The 24613-nt window shown below is 39.7% G+C and overlaps 1 pseudogene; it reads right to left on the bottom strand.

The window, feature by feature from the left end:
• Positions 1-361: 361 nt before the first annotated feature.
• Positions 362-10257, bottom strand: LOC122360887 (annotated as a pseudogene).
• Positions 10258-24613: the final 14356 nt, after the last annotated feature.

The following is a 24613-nucleotide window of genomic DNA, read 5'->3' as shown; positions in this document are numbered from 1 at the left end:
CTCTTCAAGTCTTCCCACTTCATCAGGGACTCAAACAAAATCAACAAGACAAACGAGAAATTTCACCTCAGTCATCAGTTCCACAAGAGCGCTCACGAGAGTTCAGTTGCCTGTCCTACTTTGGCAATGGCTGTCTCTCCAACAAGTCCTGCAAAGTCATGCCCTTCTCTCAGTTAGATCTGGAAATACAACCACAACCATGTAGACAGAATCTTGGCTCTCCATTAAAGCCTGAAGTGGTTTTGAGAGTCCATCTAACAGCTGTTCTAAAGTTTTATCAGCTTTAGTGGCTTTCGTTGAGTCAAAATCAGGAATAGACGTTCTCGTTCATAGAAAACCTCTGTGAGAAACAGTTAGGTGTTTATGCAGTGCTGTGGTCCATTCCCATTGACTGAACAAATGGCTGATGCTTCAGATAAGTAGGCAGGTGATGATGTGGCAGAAAGGGGTGTAGCTTGCTGACAGATTCTCTGTATTGGCCATGACCCTTGGTAGTAGAAGTGTGATATGGATTATAGGGCGGGGTCAGGATCAGGGCGTTCTGCCGTTGTAATGAGTGAGATGGGCGGTCTCTGGACTGGCATGTAAAGGCATCAGTTATGCGTGGGCAGCTTGTATGTCCACTGGCAGGGTCGATGGGTGTTTGCCTACCAGTCGCACAGACAGCTGTTCGATAACGGAAAAACAATGCGCAGGGAGGGCGCGTAACAATAGGCGACCGTCGGTTGGGTTGATTGAAATTATTGGACAACGTACTCCTCAAAGCCACCTGGACTTTTCCTGGATGCTGCTCTCCACATGGATACATCAGATGAACCCATGGCATCTACTGAAGAAGAAAGTAAAAACAGATGGGAAAATTAAGAAACACTGTACTACAGTATCCTATCAACCCATCTATACATCTTTCTACAAAACAATCTATCTAGCATACAACTAGAAAAGGAAATTTAATACGTTTCAATCTCTCTATCTATATCATATCTATCTATCTATCTATCTATCTATCTATCTATCTATCCATCTATCTATCATTGCAACTGAATGAGAATTCCAACACCTTAATCAGTCTACCCATCCTCCATCCATCCATCAATCATTCATTAAACTGCAAACTGGATGGTGGGTTTTTCTACTAGAAAAACCTTCTGAAATAATCAAATGTGTGTAAACTACCAGTTATTTAAGGCAAGAACCCCTTCGTCATTCTCTCTGTCACGCTACTTATCATTGGTGTCACGGCATTGCACATAATCCTGCTGAGCTTCAGTTCTCATAACAAAAGATTAATTGCTTCATATTTCTATGAAGCGAGGATACCGCTGAGCAGGACACAACCGCCATTTCTATCCATAAGGTCAGATAAAGACATGTATGAATTCTGGTAGGCCGGCGTTTTGCTTAAGGAGGGGGCAATGATGCGTCACTCCCTGGCATAGCCTCAGTGACAAGCCTTCACGTGCTTCATCGCCAGACCCTCTCACGGCTGGCGTCGCTCAGCAAAGAGCATCCCCCTCTCTCTTTGTGTTTCACAGTGTGAACCTGCGCTGGGAAACTGCCACATGATCGGGCAGTCGGGCGCTAGCTGGCAATAGAGGCCTGTCGGGTGATGTGAGGAGGTGATAGGAGGTTTGGAGGGCTGAAGTTACGGGCCAAGAGTTTTGTCTGTCCTGTTAGCTCATGCCGGCGTATCATGGCAGAGGTGGAGGGGGCTTTTGGCTAGAATTGCAGGATGGATCCACAGTGATGCCCAGGGCTACAGAGGTTATGCCGGTCACAGCCAGACTGAAGCCAAGCGAATCCCTCTTGCTGCAACTCAGCATGCATAATTCAGTCATGTTGGTGGAAGTTGAGGTGGGGCGGGTTTCAGCTTGCCTGGTTTCAATAATAGATGGAAGTGTGAAGAAGTTGAGTGAAATAAAAAAATGAATCGAGAGTGGTAGGTTCAGTCATCCATTTGGAAAAGTGCAGGTCTGGACTGGAAAAGGGTTTCTGACAAAAGGTATAAATGGGGAATCAGAAATAATCTGAACCAGTGGGCAAGACATCTCTCAGTCTGAAACTCTGTACCAAAGCGTTTGGCAGCGACACGAGGAAATCCTGTCCATCGTGAATGCTTTAGTTTACCGTTCTTTGTACAGTAGTACGTTATGTAATCTAGTACCCTTTTCTATTTATTTAACTTAGTAACAAACATGACTAAAAAAACCTCACAAAATAGTCAGGACTACCTACAGCTAGACCTAAACAGATCCAGCAAAACAGGTCCAGGTATTTTTCTAAATGGTATGAGGATTGAGGTGCTTCTAAACTGGCCTCTCACAGTAAATAGTAATCAAACTAAGTAGCCTAAAGTTCAGTTGTTCTTGCAGAGGTAGAAAAGCGATGGACTTCAAGACAGGAGTGATACGGCCGTGTCTACCTGAAGAAGGGGCTTTCAGTTTCTCAACCTGCTCTTGGAAGACACGTGTGGTCCCATGAGAGGCCCACCTCTTCGGCTGACATTGCAGGAGGCATGACCAGCAGCGGCCAGCAGGGGCGCTACATGCAGCAGCATAGAGCGCTGAGCAGCATTTAGAGCAGAACAGCTCACTCCACGACATACGCCCAGGCGCCACCTACACAAAAGTAGCGTGTTAGATATTGCAACAGATTGTCTTTTTAAAAATATAAAATAGATATATAGAAAATATAAAAGTAACTCTTTCAACTGATGTTTACTAAGGCCCTCTTACCACTTTTATTTATTAATTCAATTATATATATATATATATATATATATATATATATATATATATATATATATAAACAAAAGTAAAAAAAAAAGTAAAATTACAATTAACTTGATTTACCTGGTCCATCAGCTGTAGGTCCAGGAAAGAAAGGGATGTTCTTGCCCACTCCCGGCACTGAAGAGCAAGCGGGCGGCCAATTCACAGATATTCTCGATGCCACAGGTTGTTGGACTGCATGCACTGGGCTCCATGGCGGAGGCCGTGGGGTCTTGTCAACCCGTAGGAGCAGAGAGATGAAGCCTGAGAGATCGGCTGCCCGTGTATGGGTCACTCCGTTGCTCAGGTACTGTCCTGGACTGGTCTGCGAGGTTGGACATACGACCCTTTGCACAGCTAAGGAGGAGAAATTAAAAGCAAAAGAACCATTAGAGAATATTAATGTGTTTGCTTGTAAAAACAACCAAATCCATCACTACAAAAGATCATGCCCGTCTGCTTTCTACAATGTCTAAGCAACTGCGGTCACAGCATCTGTGAAAGCCATCAAGAAGTGCCGACCTACCCTCTGCTATCCATCCATTGAGTAATGAGTGAGTGAACACTGCTGGGTGAAATGGTGTTTTTCACACTTCTTCAAACAAATGGTTCAGCCAGAGGCGAAGGAGCAAAACAGAGCCATTCTGTATTTCAAATGCAGCTCAGTGCCCATTTGGGAAACACCTGTTTAACTATCCTGCTGTCTGGCCAATAACTTCCATTTACTATAAACCAGAGGAGCATGAAATGAGCACAGAATGAAAAGAGACTCTGTGTGGCGGGTGTGTGTATGTGTAAGTGAGAAACAAAAACCCAGACAGGAACTGTTATTGCTTAGAGGTTTCTGGACGCAGTTTGTGTCAACTCTATCTTAGATTGTTTCTCAAATGACTAGACCAGGGCCTGAAAGTTCTATTATTATTATTTGTTTTTAATCTGAATAAAATGCATTTAGCCATTGGTAAGGGGAGTAAAGGTTAAAGAATGATTAAGCGAGAACAAAATTACAGATGTGACAGATCAGGCGATTAATTGGATGATATTAAGTTGTCGCATGACCCACCAATCAGATTAGAGCATCCAGTGGTAAAACTCCCACTATGACCAACAATACAGCCACTCCCAAAGTTACCTCTAGGAAATCACACAAGATCAGGACTCCACAATGAAAGATTAAGAAGAACAAGTCCACAAGCCTCTCATTATGATATGAAATATTGGAAACTGCAGCTATATAATGAATTCTTTAGAAGTAATAAGTATAATTTACAGCTATAGCTATAGCAATAGTACGATATTTGAGAATTAAAGTTTGATGGGGTACAGTTTTTTTAAAGGGAACTTTTTCATACCAGCGTTTATTTAAAAAAAATAATAAATAATATTGTGAAATATTAAAAATAACTGTTTTCCATATTACTGTATTTAAAAAAATAAATGCAAAAGTTGAATTGTCAAGCATTATTACTCCACATGATCCTAAGAAATCATTTTTAATATGCTGATTGCTTATAAAGAAAAAGTCTTGTTAATATTAGTGTTTATTAGGTTGAGCAACATATTTTTGTGGAACCGGTGAACATTTCTGTAGAGCAGCATTTATTTGAAACTGATTTTTTGTTGTAGTAATAATGTAAGTGTTATATTAATAATGTAATGTAGAATACTTTTGCTGTTTTTCTGGACCTTTTTCTCATAACCTTTGCTCTCTGCATGAAGCAGAACAGAAAATTCTAGAAAACTGCAAATAATGAGCAAACGAAGCACTTCTGAAACATGCATTTGTTCCAGAGTTGAACTGCATTCTTAGAGGCTCTGATAAATCTATAAGTGAAGCGTGCTTCCACATTATGTCAGAAGAGATGCCCTTGACTCACACTCAGAGGTCAAGATTCGGCAGCTGGACTTTCCTGTTTCTCATTTTGTTTCACTGTTGTCGTTCTCTCCTCAAACTGGTTGTGATGGAGTTCTGACATACATAAGACATAAAGGTGGGGACAGAGTTCACAATGTTTGCTGAGCAAAAACCTGTGACATTGGAGTGTTCAACCACATTTCTGCACAAACATTTAATCTCGAGTGCACAAATTCACGAAACCTTATTGGCTGAATCAATTTGAATTTGCAGCAATTCACCACTCAAACAAAGTGCATGCTTTCAGGTAACAGTTAAAGGCCACGAACAATGAGAAACCAATATTGCAATGCATTATTCTACCATTTTTTGGTTTATAATTTGTCTTTTACCACCAGCAGTGTTATTTTATTATTATTTATACAGTATTGACTGATAGTTTTCCATTTAGTTTTTTCAAATTTTTGTTTTTTGATGTATTGCTTTTTTGTATTTTTATAGTGCTGTTAGCCTATTAATCATCAAAAAAAAGTATATACATAGTATATGCTTTGAAAATATTTACATATGATTATTTTAATAGAATTATATGTAAAAGTATATATATACTATAATAAGCCACATAGACAGCAAACACGTTATGAAAGCAATTTTTTGACAGCACTCATTTAATAATAGTTATATTTGGCTTCAAGTATAAATTTTTGGTTTAGTTTTGATTAGCATTACAATATAATATATTAAAATAACAATGTATTAATTGTTATCCTCATTTTACTATATATTTTATTTTTCTATGTATTTATATAGTCTAAAAATATATTTCTTATATATACATACACACACACACACACACACACATATATATACATACATACATACATACATACATACATATATATATATATATATATATATATATATATATATATATATATATATATATATATATCAGACTTCTGAACACAACTTTTAGCGAAAATTTTAGGCTTTTTAAATTTATACAGCAAGTCAGGAAGGAAGAGTCCTCTGCCAGAAGTCACCTGTTTAAACAGGTTGAACAGCAGGATTAGTCAATCGACCAGGTGGCAGAGTGGTATTTAAACCCCACAGAGCCGTCACATTTTGGACTTTTGCTATGATCTGTCTGTTATTAATGTTTGCTGTTGACCTATATTTCACCCTGCACATGGGAAGAGACTGACTTATAGGTCAGCGGGATGAAGTCACAGTTTCAGCCGTTTCCAAGAGGCGGCTCGACAAGAAGCAGCCGCGTGGTGGACATGCAGGGGTTACGCATCTGCCACACGCTGCCAACCTGTAGTCCCTAATGTGACGTTTTCTCATCTGGGCCATTCTGCAATCATATCACAAAATCCTTGGATTGCATATCAGAAATGGATGTGTGCCACACAAGTGGCATCTGGGTTGTTGTTGTTGGTGCTTACAACTGTTATTTTAGTATAAATCAGATATTTACATGCATTAGGATACAACATGTTAACTTATACAATAAATGTTGTGTATTGAACTATTAGCTTTTATCAGGCAATTACTTTAAAATTTGACAAAAAAAAAAATTATTTTAGTTATATTTAACCTTAAAGATAAAATATTTAGGCATTAAAATACATATATATTTGGAAGTAATTTTATTAGTTTTTATTTATTTATGGTTTAGTTTATATCCTTATTTGCTAGTTTCTTATTACCATAATTTAAACAAAATGAAAAAAATGGGAAATGTTAAGTTTAAGTTTGTTTTAAAATGTAATGCTTCAATTTATTTAGATGAGCGTTTATTTTATTTCCAAGACACTATTTACAGCTACTGTAATGGCCCAAGTCAAAGTTCACCCCCAAACCTTTCTGTTTATTCTGGTCTCTATATATGGCCTCTATATACAAGTCCCTCATTCTATGAGATATTGTATGCCAGAACTTCTGCATGTGAATGTCAGACTCATTCGGTCCACAACTGGTCGTTTTCTGGATTCTGGCAAGAAGTGTGACCTTGTGCATTGGAACACATTCAGCAGATGCACATACTTGCAGAAGCCTGTGGAACTGACAAGGCAATCACACTGCTTTCTTTCAATCAGAGGCGCCCTTTGTCAGGCTGGAATGTCAGTCATGTCAAGAGCAGCCGTAGGTGTAAAAACAAGGTAAAGTGTCCGAGAAGAAAGAGGCGCTAGGAGGAAGATCATCTCTGTGAGTCTAAGACATGGTAGCACTAGCTGAATCCTACAAGATCAATCAGTTGTACTTACTTATAACTCTTAAAGGTTCTTTATTGGCGTTGATGGTTCCATGAAGAATCTTTAACATCCATAAGAAACTAGAAACCTTTATAGTGGTGAAAGATTGTTTTAGTTCATAGAATATTGTTTCATACAAAAAAGCATTGTGTTCACTGAAAGTTTTTTTTTTGGAGAACCTAAAATGATTTTATTTTAAGAGTTAAAACTGTATAGTAGCTGTAATTATACATTAAATCTCAAAGTGTTACCTGATTGCTCTTTTTTTGAGCCTTTGTGTGCAGATTCTGACCTGTAAAGTAATTCTTCATTATTTATGAATGAAGCTCTCTCCAGAAAAATGACAGCATATGGGTTAAGTAAATAAAGACAGAGATTTAGCTTTGTGTTGAGTTGCATCAAATTGATGCACTTCTGGCTTCTTTGGAAGCTTCCACAAATTTTTTATCCCAGAAGGTCCTCATGTGGAATCAGCCTGTAAAACCATCTATTTTTAATCAAAGAAGGTCACGTATCCATTCTCTCTGAAATCTGCACTAAAAAGTAGATGCGTATACATATCTGTGTGACTTGGCTTAGCGTGATTCTGCCCATTCATTGCCAACGCACGTGATGGACTCGTAGGAGGGAAATTGGGATTTCTGAGAGCTGCAGAAAACAAAGAACCTTAGAAACGCGTTTGACCTCATCCGTAACAAGCAAGCCATACAAAAGTTCAAGAGTTTCAAGTCTACCAATGATCTGTCAAACATTATCTGTCTGCTTTCTAAACATAAATCCTGATAATCAAAAGTATATGAGCTTCTAGCTCCTGTGTGATTCTTCCTTCCTCCTTGCACCTACTCAACCCCAACTTCATAAGCGATACTATTTGTTAGTAAATACCAAATCTCTCTATACATTAATATTTCCATCTTGCATGAATCTAACATGTAATAAAGCAAGGCACAGAATCAGATTTATTTTGCTCATACTAAACTTGTGTGTATCCATGCATTCACTGCCAGAAAAGACCTTCTGGATAGCACATGTAAAAAATGCTGCACAGTTTTGAGAGCCTGATGAAACTGTATCCCATGCTGCGAATACATCATAATATTTTTATGCGTTTTATTGAATTTATCTACATACTTATCAAGTCTGTGACCGCGCCAGTTTAGACCTTGGAGAATCGCTTACCACGTTGCTACAAGGCGCCCAGTTCAGAAGTGATATTCAGCCTCAACCTCATCCACAGGAGTCCGCGGTATTTGAGCCAAAGCGTTTTATTTGTTTGGTTCAGACTTATTATTGCGACTACAGATTATCGTAGCTCGAGTGAGGTGCTTACTCTTTGCATTGACTGAATTGCATAATTCCAGAAAGACATCTGTTATGAATGGAAAGAGTGAGGCTGCATGTTCCTGTCTGATATTTTGTCTGGTCAAATGCAAAACAACCCAGCGAGAAAAAACGCGTGTGGTTCAAGATGAATGAATGGGGTCAAGCAAACTTTGTCTTAAATAAACTGCCCGAAGGTCTGATGCTTTCACAAGTTCAAATAAAAGTGCAGAAACATGAAGGTTCTGATTTATACGATTTCAATGCTTTTGCATTTTTAGTTTCAAATAGTGCATTAGGCGCCATGCCTTTTAGGGTAGGTTACAATAGAACGCCTGATGTAGGCTTTTCTTTAAATAATCACAGATTCATGAAAAATATGCTAAATTGATCAATTCTATACAAACATCATCTTTTATGAATAATGGGATTTTTAGCTCTTAGGACTTTCATTAATTTATCTCCATGCATCGAAAAACTAGATGTTGATGGTTTCTAATTCAACAGGCACTAGTGTCAAAATGTAAAAGTGGCTACACAATATTATGGACTTATTTGTTATTGACTATCTTCTAATATGAAGATTCAACATGAAGGTCAACAGACAAAGAGAATGAAGAGAGTTTTGAAAAAGATGACTAAATGAATTTTCCCTGCAGTAATTTTCTATAGCAAATGAATGAGGAATCTGGCAGTTATCACAAAAAAACCTAAATAATTTCAACTCATTTTTAAAATGCTTTTGCCACAAATTAGTATTCATACTCGAGAAGGCTGCATTTTAATGGTGCAAGGAATTTTTGTTGTTTCATTTGTAGAAAAACAAAGCAGTCATGTTGCTGTCAGATGTTATATGGGCAATTGAAAGCAAAGCGGTTGAGATTAAGTAAAATTCTGAATTATATTTTTAAACCAAATAATTATTAAATAGGTGCATTGTAAATGGCAATAAAGCTGCAATGAGCTTTTTTAAGCAGATACTGAAGAAAAATCTGAAATCTTTCCCATCAGCGTACTCATAAAACAATGCTCATTAGCGGTTCTTACGTTTTATTATACTTACTGAAACGACTTTTTGATTTTGCTGTAGACACTGGAGATAAAGAGAGTTCTCTGAGCAGAAGTGTTTGATGCCTTGTGCAGTTCTTCCCATAAGCACATGATTCTGGGTTCTCGCACTCCCTAAAGTTACAGCTTTGCAAAAGAACAATAGAGTAAACAGTTCTTTGTGAACTTTGCCCTCGAACACTTTATGGTTCTAGGTGGCTTTAGATCTGTCACCTTAGATAAGTATGCTGTTTGAAAGAGATCCTTTATGATTACTAGTCCATTATTATTATACACTTGTAACAATAATTGTAGCAACTAAACTTTTTGTGGAAAAATAAAAAGTTCCATTTTAAAACAAAGCGATGGATCTTTTTGAAACTCATGCTACTTAAAGAACAAACTAACTTTTTTTTTATCTTTGAAGATCCATATAGCCAACAACTTAACTATTTATGTAGACAACAAAACCCACTAACGAACCATTAAGGCATAGTTTTGTTTTTGTTTTGTTTTGTTTTTATATGGTGCTATCAGCTTCAACTACATTGTATCTGTTCACATTTCTGCTCAAGTTTATCCGCGCTACTGCGGTTTTTTTAAACTGCATTTTTCCGAAAGCGCACGCAGCGATCAAAGCACCGTCAGGTGCCACCCTCTCCTCATCCCGACTTTTAAGCATTTCTTCAGCCGGCGTGCTGGCACTGGATTCCGTGGTGCTGGTCGATGGGATGATCTCGGTTCCCCGGCAGATGCAACTCAGGTTCCGTCTGACCGAGCGCTTGAAGAAGCTCTTGCAGCCCTCGCAGGTAAACTGGCCGTAGTCTTGCCACTGGACTTGTCCCCGCAAACCATGCAGTCCACGTTGGGGATTTTGTCCCCGGAGAGCGCGTCGTTGCCTGGGTCGGCCGAGGGATTCAGTGCTCCCGCCGGGCTCCTGACTGCACATTTGCAGCTGGGAGCCGGGGTCAGCCGAAATGTTCTCTTGCCGCTGATTTACTACCATTTGCCATGCTATCCCGCAACACTTTCTGTGGCGAAGACCGATACAACGCGACTCGTCTCCAGCGGGAGGACAAGTTCAAACGGTCTTGAAGGACGCGAGAAGATCAGAAGCGAGATCACCTTCCGAGATCTTCGTGGAAAACGGCGAAACTTTGCTTCTCTGCTCAGACGGTCTTTGGGATATATTTACGCAGAAGAGGAGGTGGCATAATTATCGTGCAATCCCAAAAGCGTGTTCATCTTGGAGTTTCGGATGCTCCGGGCTTACTGTCAGTTCTGCGCGATCGTGTCGAGGAACAGCGGAGGACCATCCGCTCAAACTTGGCGATCTTCTCCGAAATCGCGTGTGAAGTTTGGCGTTATTGCAGAGACAGCTCGCGAACGCGGTATCGCGGGCATTTAAAGGAAGAGACGAAATAAAAGGCGCTTTTAATCCTCGTACGCCGAATCGCGGTATTCGTCCAAGCGAGCGCACGCGAAATATAACTGCGAAAAATATAAAATAAAATGAATGAACGCTGAGAACTGTTTCCGCGTGACACCGTTACTCTGTGCCGCGAAAGATCTAAATAATCCGTCAAAACTTGTAGGTCGTGTTTACAGAGGAGATTCGGCGTGTTTCACTCGCCAGCTGTCTGATTCATCTCTGAGAACCGTAGTTAGAATTCGGTGGTGATACTGGCAGCCGTAGGGTGCCGGAGCTCCACCACCACGTGTGCTTATAAGGGATATTAGTGACCATATTAGTATATGACGCCTTCGCAAGGGGCGGGACTTGTCAGCTGAGTTCTCCAACTGGTCAGTGGAGAGCTTGAAAAAAAAAGTCATTGTCAATTGGAATAAAGGCTCTGCTCTTGCACAATTAATGTAGATTGTTTAACAATCACAAACAGAACAATCGAAGATCTTAGAATTACTTATAGCTGGTATTTTTATTGTGCTAACACTACCAAACGGCAAATGTGAATCATCTGTTTTAATCTAACACTATGTTCTGTTCTGGAATAAAGATTCAATGCTATATACAGTTTTTTTTTTTAATCTACATTTTCTGATTTTAATCTGTCAAAATACATAATTTGCCGTACATTTCAGTAGCGATCATTTTCTGAATGTTTGCGTTCCATTTTATGTCATAAGATGAAATATAGCAGTTTATTTTGTTCACAGCTATTTCAGAACAAAATAAATAAACAGGCAAAAAAGACTGTGTCTGAGTTAATATTTAAAAAAAAAAAAAAAAAAAAAAAAAAGAAAGAAGGATCTACCTGCTTGTTTTTTATTAGTGTGTTGTGGAGGTGTTAGAGTTTACACCGTTTGACAAAACTCCTTCTTGGGAGTCTTCACTTCTGTTAGTTTAGTCTGTAATGAGCATATTGGGAAGCTGTTAATGCACAAAGGCCACAGTGTAAATTACAGCGACAAAGCGCTGAGTTTACACTGTGGCCTTTTGTGCATTAACGGCTTCCCAATATGCTCATTACAGACTAAACTAACGAAGTGAAGACTCACCAAGGGTGTCAAACGATTGTAAACTCTACTTACCTCCACAACACTAATAAAACAAGCAGGTGATCCCTTCTTCTTTACTTTTTTTTTTTTTAAATATTAATTAGACACAGTTCCTTTTTGCCTGTTTATTTATTTTGTTTCTGAAATAGCTGTGAACAAAACAACCGTTTATCATTTCATCTTATGACATAAATAGAACCGCAAACATTCGAAAATGATCGTCACTGAAATGTACGGCAAATTATGTATTTTGACAGATTAAAATCAGAAAATGTAGATTAAAAAAAAAAAAAAAAAAGAAACTGTATATAGCATTGAATCTTTTATTCCAGAACAGAACGAGTGTTAGATTAAAACAGGATGATTCATTTGCCGTTTTGTAGTGTTATATCATAAAAATAATCAGCGATGGTTAATCTCAAGATCTCTTCAGATTGTCTCTGTTTAGAGATTGTTAAATAATTCCACATTAATTGTGCAGAGCAGAACCTTTGTCCAATTGGACAATGACTTTTTCAAGCTCCTCCACTGACAGTTGAGAACCTCAGTTCCAGCCAGTCACCCCTTGCAGAAGGCGTCATATACTAATATGAGTCACTATATCATATAAGCAATGTGGTAGTGGAGCTCCGGTAACCGCGGCTGTTTAGTATCACTTTCACCGAATTCTTAACTACAGTTCTCAGAGATGAATCCAGGAACAACTGGCGAGTGAAACGCCAGATCTCTCTTATAAACACGACCTACAGTTTTGACGGATTATTTAGGATCTTTCGCGGCACAGAGTACTTAAGTGTCCACAGAAAGCAGTTCTCAGCGTTCATTCATTTTTATTTTTTTGCGTATTTTTCGCAGTTATATTTCGCGTGCGCTCGCTTGGACAGATACTGCGATTCGGCGTACGAGTTGGAAAGCGCCTTTTATTTCGTCTCTTCCTTTAAATGCCTCGCGATACCCGCGTTCGCGAGCTGTCTCACACAAATAACGTAAACTTCACGCGGGATTTGAAGATCATAAGTTTCGAGCGGATGGTCCTCCGCTGTTCCCTCGGACACTATCGCGCAGAACTGACAGTATTCAGAGCGGCCCGAAACTCCAAATGAACACGCTTTTGGGATTTCTCGCACGATAGTTATGCCACCCTCTCTTCTGCGTAAATATCCCAAGACCTCGTCTGAGTAAGAAGTAAAGTTTCGCCGTTTTCCACGAGAATCTCGGAAGGTGATCTCGCTTCGATCTTCTCGGCGTCCTTCGCGAGACCGTTTGAACTGTCCTCCCCTGGAACGGAGTCGCGTTGTATCGGTCTTCGCCACAGAAAGTGTTGCGGATAGCATGGCAATATTGGTAAATCAGTGGCAAGAGAACATTCCGGCTGACCCGGCTCCCAGCTGCAAATGTGCGGTCAGAGCCCGGCAGGACACCAGGAACCCTCGAGGTCGACCCCAGGCAACGACATCTCGGATGGTCCCCAGTGGACTGCATGGTTTGCGGGGACAAGTCCAGCGGCAAGCACTACGGCCAGTTTACCTGCGAGGGGCTGCAGGCTTCTTCAAGCGCTCAGTCGGGGAACCTGGTACCTGCCGGGGAACCGAGACTGTCCCATCGACCAGCACCATGGAACCAAAGTACCGGAAGTACTGCCAGCTGAAGAAATGCTTAAAGTCGGGATGAGGAGAGAGGGTAAGACCCGACGATTGCTTGATCGCTGCGTGCGCGGAAAAATGCGGTTTAAAAAAAACTGCAGTAGCGGATAAGCGAGCAGAAATGTGAAACGATACAATGTAGTTGAGCTGGATAGCACCATATAAAAAACAAACAAAGAAACAAACCATGCTCTTAATGGTTGGTTAGTGGGTTTAGTTGTCTACATAAATAGATTAAGTTGCTTGGCTATATGGATCTTCAAAGATAAAAAAGTTAGTTTGTTCTTTAAGTGGCATGAGTTCCCAAAAGATCCATCGCTTTAGTTCTAAATGGAACTTTTATTTTCCTGTTTTAGTTGCTGCAATTATTTGTTACAAGTGTATAATAATGCGGACTAGTAATCATAAAGAGATCTCCTTTCAAACAAGCATACTTATCTGAGTGACAGATCTAAGAAGTTTTCACCTAGAAGAACCATAAAGGAGTTCGAGGGCAAGGGATTAAATCGAACTGTTTGCTCATTGTTCTTTACAATAACAACAGGAAGTGCTGAAGCCCGAAGGTCATGTTAACTGGGAGTACAATGTTGCATCCGACGCTAACAGCAAAGTAACCTCTTCGGTGTCGGTAAAATCAGTCGTTGTAAGCTGTAATAGCGCGTGGGAAGGCGCGTTGAGCCGCTGTGAAGATGGGCCACTCTTCGATGCTAACAAAGCGTTGCGGCACTGCCACTGCATTTTCAATGCGCTGTTTATGTTATTTGGTTTATATATTCCCGATGACTAATCTCAACCGTTCACTTTCGAACACGCATTAGACACGCTGTATGACTTTGTTTTGTTTTCTACCAATGAAGCTCGTCCTTCTTTACCGCCGATAAAGCATTTTCTCCGGTAGCAATTTGTATTACTTTAATGAGTTAGTATTAGTGCTCTTTGTGAAGTAACTGCCCGAATTCATTCATTTGATTATACTGCGAAATTCGTTTGGTGTCATGCTCAAAACCTCTTCATTATATTGTCTGATGCGACGCAACTAAGTAACACAGACCAGCTTCAATAACAAATAAGGGTCATAATATTGATAGCCAGCCACTTTGTTTGACATGCGCGAGTATTTGTTGGTAGGAAGCGATCAACATCTGGTTTTTCCGTTATCGTAGTGAAGACAAACCAATGAAGTCTAGGCTAATCCATTATTCATAAAGGTGTATGTTTATAGTAAGTGTCGATCAGTCTATATTTTTCGTAATTCTTTGATTACTGAAAAGCACCATCGGCGATTCTATTAACTACCACGTATCAGCGCTTGTGTGAAATGTATTGGCGAAAATGCAAAAAGCATTCAATAGTGAAATTACCCAGCACTCATGTTTTGCGCTTTTGAACTTGTGGCGTCGAGCATTAAGACAAGGGTTGCTTTTGCTCTTGTCATTCATAAGTCAGTAACGTCTTGTTGCTCGAATTGTTCAGGCAAATAGATAGACACGGAAATGCAGCTTGGTACGTTACGCAAATGATGTCTTCTCTGGTATGCAGTTCGTCGCCGCCAGACTCAATCTTACACGGTCGTATTTACAGTTCGAGCAAACAATCAGCAACAATAAATCACGTGGTTGCTAACAGACCGGGTTTATGATGTATTCACTGCGGCGGCGTCTTGCTGCGCTGAATTCCTTTCAGGATTCAGGCGATGGCACGATGAAGTACTGTATGTAAATTAATAAAACATAAGTAACTATGATGTGACTAACGGTATGGATACGATTTCGTCGAAACTCTCAAACTAACGTGTTACATAAACATTCGAAGGTCCTGCAGCGGTAATGCATGGACTGCCTCAGTTTACTGTGGTGCAAAAATAAATCTGTTCAGCTAACTCTGTTTAACCCATGTTGAACTGCATGCAGATGAAATGTTGTGTATGGGAACACGACGACTGCGCAACAAGCTGCTGTTGAGGTATTCAGGTACTGAGATGAAGAGGAAGAATTTGCTGCGAAGACTTGGAAAACTCTTTTTGAGTATCGGGATTTTATGTTTAGAAGAAGGACGAATATGCGCGACAGCGATGACCAGACTTGAAAACTGCGAACTTTGCGTAACTGATACGGATGTCAAACTGTGATTCTCTCTAAGGTTCTTTATTTTCTGCGGCTCTCAGCCTTTCTCCTCTAGAGGTGCACGTTATTGTGAATGGTTGAAGATCACATGAAAGCAATGTATGCTGCATCTGCACAGTGCAGATTGTGATGTTGAAGCAGAAGTGTGATTTGATGCAGCTGAAACTGATCTACATCTTCTTGCGCTTGCTCTGTAATATTTTTTCTGAAGAAAGCACTCCTCATTCATGAAATAATCAGAAGAGAATACTATAGATTTGAGTCTGCACATAAGGCCGGGTAACACTGCTCCACGGTACAGCAAATGCTGTAATTGCAGCTGTGACCTTCTGGTTTCCAACTTCTTAAGGCCAAAATAAATTTTGGAGATTCTCCAAAAAAACTTTCGTGAACACATTTTGTATGAAACTATATTCATGAACTAACAATCTTTGCACTGCTAAAGAGTTTCTAAAGCTTCTATGAATGTGTTAATTCTTCGTGAACCATCAACACCAATAAGTGCTTTTAAGAAGTTATGAAAGTAGTAATAACTGATTGATGTGGTCGGCTGTGTGAACTTTGGGCGATCGTGGCGCATAACCGTTGCTCACCTGTTTTTGCTGTGACGCTGCTGACATGACGGCATTCCGGCTTTGTTTTCAAAAGCACTTCTCTGTTGAAAAGAAAGCAGTGTGATGCCCTTGTCATTCACGAAATGCAATATGTTCAAATGCTGCTTTGGAGATGTTCCAATGCACAGATCATGACTAATCAAGAAACAGAAAAACAACCGGTTGAGCGTTACATGCCTTACCGGCTTTGAATGAGGACTTATAGAGCCATATATGAAGACAGAATAAACAGAAAGGTGAAAATGGCTTTGACTTTGAGCCATTAAGCGGCAATCGTAAATAACGAAGCACAAAATCTTCACTCAAATAAACAGTATTATTTTTAAAGCAAACTTAAGCAACATTCATTTTTCATTTGTTGAAATTATGGTAATAAAACTTGTAACACTGTAAGAGATATAAACAAAACCAAGTAAACTAAACAAACTAATAAAGTACTCTGAAATATATATGTATTTTATGATCTAAATATTTTGTCTTTGGTAAATATAACTAAAATAATTTTTTAACAGGTGTAAGTAATTCTGATAAAAAACTAATAGTTCAATACACAATATTTGACCAGCAATATTAACATGTTGCTATGTAAATATCTGATTTATACTAAAACAACTGATTTATACTTCTTCGCGTGTAACCTCCCCTCGACTACAATCGAAGATTTTTATTCATATATGATTTAAAATTGAAATCTTGAATGAAAACATACATTAGGACACAGGTAGCTGGCGATGTGGCAGATACCGCATCCACTACGCGTGCTGGCGCTCTCTGAAAGCAGCTGAAACCTGTGACTCATCCCATGACATATAAAGTCGTGCTCTTTCCCCATATTATAAGTGAGCTTATATGAAGAAAAAATAAACAGTAATGTGAACAAGTCATAACAAAATCAATAATAACAGACTTTGAGCAGTATCATCTGCACCTAAATGACAATCTGCTGACCTGTTTAAACTGGTGAAAATGATCTTTCTGACTTCTTTGTATAACAAAAAACTAAAATTTTTCAAGCAAAGGCCCAATGTTCCAGAAAGTCTATTATCCTTTGCTGCTGCATAATATGTATGCAACATATATATCTGTATGTATATATATATACTACTAACTGCTGTGTATCTTGTATGTATCTTCAATAACTAATATATATGTGTGTGTGTGTGTGTGTGTGTGTATGTATATAGAAAACTCCTGTTTTAGGCTATCTAATATCAGAAACATCTGCATGAGGCTAACTGAAACCAACCATTTGTTATTTACTATATTATATTATGTGCTTGTCAAGCAAACCAAAAATTGCCCAATAAATAACTTTATTAAATAGTGCTGTCAAAATGATTTACATGCGATGTTTGCTAATCTCTCTTCATGTATTATCCTGCTGCTAACACATACTATTCTATTAAAATAATCATACATCTCAAATATTTCAGCATATATATATGTGTGTACTCACGGATAGTGATTATCAACAGCACTATAAGCTGTACACATCAAGCAAAATTCTGAAAAAAAAAACTTTTAAAATGAAAGAGCTTTAGATACTGTATAAACTCTTTCACTAAACATAACACTGCTAACCAAGCTTACAAATTACTAAACGAAAAATATTGGGAAGTAACTGCATTTCTGCAATATTGGGCTATGTTAAGTGTCTTCTTTATTTACCTGAAAAGCATCAAACTTCTTTTGTTTGAAGTGCAGTACTGCAAGTCAAGTGATTCGTCAACTGGAGTTTGCGCCACCAGTAAATGTTTGTGCGAAGCGTGATTGGTGCAATGTCACGGAGTTTTTGCTCGGCTTGAAAATGTCATATATGCTTATATTATGTCGAGAACTCCATCACAACTCCGGATTGACATTTGTTTCGTAATGAAAATCAGCTGCCGTGGCTTTCTTGCTGCGTGTGAGTCCGAAGATGCTGGCTGCGTTCGCTGTTTATCGAGCCTCTCGCAAATGCGGTTCAACTCTAAGTGCGCTGCTTTCATTGTTACTTCCCAGGAATTTTCTGTTGCTCATCACAGAAAGCAAAGAATTATATTGAGAAAAAGATCGAAAAAAACTAACAAAGCTTCACGTGTATTAATACCAACAACACATTATTACTACAACAAAAAATCAGTTTCAAGCAAATCTTGCTCTAGAAAATATTCACATTCCTAACACTTATTTCAACAAACACTAATATTAACAAGACTTTTTTTCTTTATGCTAATCAACATATTAAATGATTTCTTGAGATAAATGTGATTAACTGCCTGCTGACTCTTACTATTTTTAATACAATAGCTATGAAAGCAATTATTTAATAACTACTGTCTTCTTACGCCCTTTTTAAATAAATATCACGTAATGAAACTTAAATCTTCCTTTAAAACTGTGACAACTTTAATTTCAAATATCTGTACTATTGCTATAGCTCACTATTTGTAGTGTAGCGCGAGAATTCATTACATATGCGGATTTCAATATTTCACTGTCATGTGAGAAGGCGCGGACTTTGTTCTTTTATTGATCCTCTAGTGGCTGTGACCAGTGCCAGTGAGTTTCTACCACTGGTTGCTGTCGTTGACCAGGCTGACCTGCTGACTTTGTCTCTAATATCATCAGTAACTCGACCTGTTCGCTCTGCACCGTTAATCGCCTCCACATGGCGGCTAAACCGACTGTTCCGGGTAAACAAACCAATAACAAGCTCTTTCGAGCCTGATCTTGTCTTCCCAAGAGGGCAGCTGGAGAGTTGTCTGCCAGCCTAGTGTAACGGACTAGGTGCTGGTTTTGTTTGCTCTCAACTACATGCGCACCACTCTTTCATTATGTGCTCATGCTCCTCTGATTTGCTGGCAAATCAAGGTTATTGGCCGAACAGCGAGACAATTAAACAGTGTTTCCCAAATGAGCACTTTAGTCGACGCCCGAGTAACTACTGTTTTGCCCTTTGCTTCTGGCTGAGCCATTTGAGCTGAGAAGAAGTGTGAAAAAACACCATTTCTGCCAATACTTTCACTCGACCATAATGATGAACGAAATGAGTCGCACGTCTCTGACCAGCTTTGCAACACGGTGGGCTGACAAGCGCGTGGATAGTTTAAATTTATTTTTGAAAGTAAGCTGCAGTAATATTGTAACTGCAATAGTTCAACTTTTGCTTTGTTTCACTCGCTTTAGCGAAGGCTGCTTGAACACCAATCCCAGACCAGCAGCGTATGAACTTCTGTTCCACCAGGCTGACCATCACCGCGTCGGTAGCCTCAACTGGCTTTAATGAGACTTAATAAATATCTGTCAATTAACACTCGTTCCTCTTTCAGTACCGATAGTGGCAAGGCACATCCTTTATTTCTGACTTACCCAAATAAGCCCTCAGATGACTACTTTTTTACTTTTGTTTGCTATATATATATATATATATATATGTATATATATATATAATTGAGTAAAAATGACAGAAAGAGCTATCTTCTCGGTGAGACTACTTTGCTATTACTGCATATGTCTATTTTTATATGCAAAGGCAATCTGTGCAATATCTAACACGTCTTACGTGTGAGTGGCGGCTCTTTGTGGAGTGTGTTGGATACAGAAATGCTGCTCAGTATGCTCTGCTGCATCGCTGGCGCCCACTGCTACAGCTTTGTGCAATCACATGCACTACAATGTGTGGCGTGATGACGCTGCATGAAAGACCTTCCAGGCTGAGTGGCCCTTCAGGCATGCTCTGTCTGAAGTCCATATTAACACACCTGAGGCTAACTAGTGTGCAGACTGTCAGCTTACTAAATCACCTGCATTTAGCTTTGGACCTGTGACTCTCCGTCTAGCAGCAGGTAGTGTCTGATATTGTGGTTTTAGTCATATTTTGCTACTAAATAAAATAGAGAAAATTGCACCAGTAACGTAGCGTTACAAGGAGCATTAGCCAGCTTAAGCATTCACACGATATTAAGCGCCAAGCTGCTGGAGTTTCAGACTTGGTGTCTTGCACTGGTTCGGGTGTTTACTGCTCTGTCGAAACTCAGACCTTTCAGAATGACGCTGGGCTTACCGCTCTCATTCATTTTTATCGCTGTCCTTCACCTCCATCTGTGAGGCTCCATTGCGTAACACCCATATAACTGTTTAATTCGCGTGCTGGTATCAATATCTGCAGTGGCCTCACACACCGCAACATCGCTGAAGTTTAATATTGACTTATCAGCCCAAACCTCTGTCGACTGGCCTGTTCGGCCGGTATCCCGACTACTGATGTGATGCGTGAAGCGGCTCCCAGCGGCGTGTTCTGTGAAAACACAAGAGGATGCGCTTTATGGCGACGCTCCAGCGTGGTCGCGATGGCTTTGCAGGCGCTCGCTGCTGACGTGAGGCTGACGCCCCTCGCCTAAGCGCCTGCGCTATATGTCTTTATCTCAGACTCGTAGGCGTGTCTGCTCGTGATATCCTGCAGCTTCTGTCGAAGCAGTATCTTTGTTATGAAACGAAGCTCAGCGCAAGCTGCCAGTGCCTGCTTGATATAGCTCAGCGTGTTTGAAACCTGGGCTTGAAGGAATTCTTGCCTTAAATACCTGCTAGTTTACATTGTTTCTTCAGAGAAGTGTCTTTCGTCAAAACCCTGCGGTTGCTGATTTGTGAATGATTTGGATAAATGGGGCTCAGAGCGTTGAATTTCATTCGGTTACGCTGGTAGATAGATAGATGGGCCTGGGCGCAGATAGATATGAGCGCCAGATAGATAGATATAGGTAACAGATAGAGAAGATTGAAAACGTATTGAAATTTCTTTCGGTGCAGGCTAAATAGTGTTTTGCCAGAAAAAATTCTTATGGAAATGGGTTGACAAATGCTGTCTGTTGTTTCTTAATTTTTCCCCGCTCTGTTTTACTTTCTTCTTCGGAGTACCGTGGTCTGCTCTGTTATCGTGGTATCGAGAAAGAATACGGTGCTAACGGTACGTGTGAACTGCATCCAGCAACCATTTAACCTCTGTGTCATCTCTGTTATCGAGCTGGCTATTATCGTGAAACAAGCGCCGCGGGCACCTGCGCGGACATGCGCTGCTCGGCTCGGCTGGCTAGACGCCCACATGCCGGTCGAAGCCTCACTCGAAGCGACGTCTGACGCCATAATCCATGTCACCGCCGCAGGTCATGGCCTTCTGAAAATCTGTCGGCGTACGCCCCCACTGCCACTCGCAACCATTGTTCGGTCGTGAGATGGTTCACGGCGTAAGCGACTATTTCTACGGTTTATGAACGGAAGCGATCTATTCGATTTTGACTTTCAATGAAAGCCATTAAAGCGATGCTTAACGATGGACCTCAAACCGCTGGGAGAGTCCAGGTTAATGCTATCAGTTAAAGGGTTGTATTCCCAGATCGAAGAAGAAACGCCACGATAGAAGACTTATTGAGAAGGTGAAAGCCATTGCCAAGTAGAACGAACGTATGTGATGACTGGTGAGTCGTTTTGTCTTCGATTTTTGCGTTTGAAATCTTCTGATGAAGTGGGAAAGGCGCAGAAGACGCAACCAGCCAGCTTCCCTCACTTTGGGTGCTTTCTTCAGCCGCATCCAAATATAACATCTAGGCTGGGAAATGACATGCTCTTACAACATACGTCTTTGTTAATACGAGTGTTTTTCTCGCAACATCACTTAGGAATATGGAAACTGTTGCAGAACGTTGGCGACTTTATTCTACGTAGTAAGAAATCTGTAATATTTTTTCGCTCGCTAACAGACTTTATCATGCATAATCTTCGACTGACTGATGGCGATCATCATGTATTCAGAATACTAATTGACGACAAACTATTGCCAATGTCTGCGCTTTGACAACAATTCATAACCATTGGCAGCACTACTGCCAAGGACTCATCAATATTTTTGTTACTCTTTGCTCGTTTAAATATGTTCAAACGACCCCGATCATTTTAAACGTAACTTTCACAGCTTTTTTAAGGCAGTGACTGAATATAAAACCATTGGAATTGCTTAAAAGCAGGACATGTTGTATTAGTTCACAAGTCAGCTCTGTATTTTTAGGTTTTGAATGAGTGTGAAATAAAGTCTTTGTCATTCACAAGTACTGCGTGCAACATTATTTTTCGTATCTTCATGACTGACGACTTCTGGCAAGCTTCAAGCAAATCAGGCTGCAAGAAAAATGAGTAAATGTTCGCTTTGGGAAGTATCGGTTGTGCATACGGGAATATTTGAATTTTAAATCAGCGACTATTCGCTAACGACCCACATGCGTGTTTGTCATTTTTATTTTTGTCAGACACGTGCTAAAATATTTCATATTGTTATTTATTTTTAATGCTGATTTCCTCACTTTTAACATATGAAAAATTTAATTACTGTCTTGGCTACACGACGCTGTCTTTCAAAGAAAACGCGCAGCCAGGCTCTGTTATCTTCTGTTCAAATTAAAATCTTTCTTTTATGAAATCTGGCTACGGGCTATCAGCACTGCGTGTTAACGCCATCTGGGCTCAATTTATGCAATCTGTCTCATACCGTGGTTTCATATTGAAAGTGTTTAATCAGCGAATCGTCACGACTGGTTAAATACAAAACCTTATGTAATAACTGAATATATTAATAAGGACTACAATGAGTATTATACTGCTGCAGTCGATGATGAGAATACTTGTATGTAACCTTTTTCATTATGTTCGAACTCTGACAATGGCGAGATATAAGTCATGCTTTGCTGCTTGTGATGAACCTTCCAACTAATATAATTGCTTGCACTGCTATTTCAAACCTGTACTCAATCGCTTATTGTTTCTTCTCAACAACATGCAATATTACAACTGTGAACAAACTTATTTGCAGCTTCCCCCGTAGGCTAAGTTAAATAATGCTGCTTGAATAGTAGATGCCTATTGGTATTCAAGCATCTATATGGCATGTTGACACGTCTTGAGTTAGATATATCAACTTCAAGTTTTACGTTGTTCGAACTTCTGACTTATGTTTTAACGAATGACAGCGGTACAATGACAAATCGACCCCATAAATCGTGACCGTGACATTCCAAACTCTTCAACGTGGTGTTGACGAGCTTGATGCTGATCACGCATTTGCTTCAACTGTCGTGACATCGAGTACTGAAGGCTGGAGTGAGCTATGGCATGCGCGTTTCAGGCATGAAGACGAAATAGCCATAACTATAAGCTTAAACGACGCTGACCACAAGAAACAGCTTCTGCGTCGAAATCAATAACGTCAAGCGGAGGCCGAGTCTCATTTTGGCTCTCTAATAAGCCAGCTGAAGCCTTCCTATACGGCAGAAACACAACAAGTACTGAAATTTCAGAACGAGGGTGAAATCAAACACGATGGGTGTTTTTCATTTGAAAATGAAATCGGTTGCAACCGCGTCAGGCTCTGTCTTTCATAAAACGCAATGACGTGACTAAAAAGAATACGCCGACACACGATCACTGGTTTGGCGACTATCACATTGTTTAAAGTCGTCGCACTACTGGCTGTTATAAATCGCGAAAGGAGCTGACGAATGTATGTATCAATGATTGATGTGGGAGAAAATCCTCAAACCAGATTGCAGGAGCATGTGTTGCATTCAATAGTGATTACCTGTGAACCCGAGACAGTCTTCAGTTTATGAGCTCCGCAAGCTCATGCTTTTGGAGTAACAATGAATTTAGGTGGTGCTGACTATCCCCACTGTTGTAATCTGTGTGTTCTTCAACCAATTATATTCTGTTCTGCACTAACTGTCTCTTAAAGCATTTTGAACAGAATTTGAACATCAGTCCAAGACACATTCAGATAACACGTGTTGACTGTACTGTTTCTACAATATACTCTTTTATGAATCCCAAATAACACGCGCTTATCTTAGTATGTTTTATTTCGCTTTGATAAATCATTAGAGCATATCTGTAAGTTGTAGCGATTGGAAAGACACTTGAGTGTCTTTCATTTTTAATAAAAAAAAAGAACACTCTAAATATGTTCTACTGAAGCATAGTCTTGGAGTTGTGTCGACTAAATGTTTGAGCACCGCTGTATGTATAATTTATTTATTTTAAAGGAATAAATGTAAAGACATTTATTATATAATTACAAAAGACTTCTTTGGTAATCTGAACCTTTTTAAATCAATGAAACCTGAAGGCTTTTGTATTACTGGTATAAAAGTATCAAAGCAACTTGCATTGTTTTCAACACTGATATTAATTATAATAAACAGAATGATTACTAATGGTCGTAATGACATACTGATGAAGAAAATTCAGCCGAGAACAAATTGAACACCAAGCCTCATTCAAATGAAAACGAGGATAAATTTTTTTAACGTGTTCGTATTGTGTGCTGTTGTTGATATTTCTGCTACTCGTCTTTGTTCAAATAGAAAGGCCCGATGTCTGACTAGCCGTGCTTCGGTTGTTTATTTGTGTTCATCGAGGCTCTGTGGTCACACTGAACTGATAAC

Source organism: Puntigrus tetrazona, chromosome 16, assembly GCF_018831695.1.
Source record: "Puntigrus tetrazona isolate hp1 chromosome 16, ASM1883169v1, whole genome shotgun sequence".
NCBI classification, from domain to species: domain Eukaryota; kingdom Metazoa; phylum Chordata; class Actinopteri; order Cypriniformes; family Cyprinidae; genus Puntigrus; species Puntigrus tetrazona.
The sequence above is the reverse complement of the archived record's forward strand: the minus strand, read 5'-3'. Positions and strand labels throughout refer to the sequence as shown.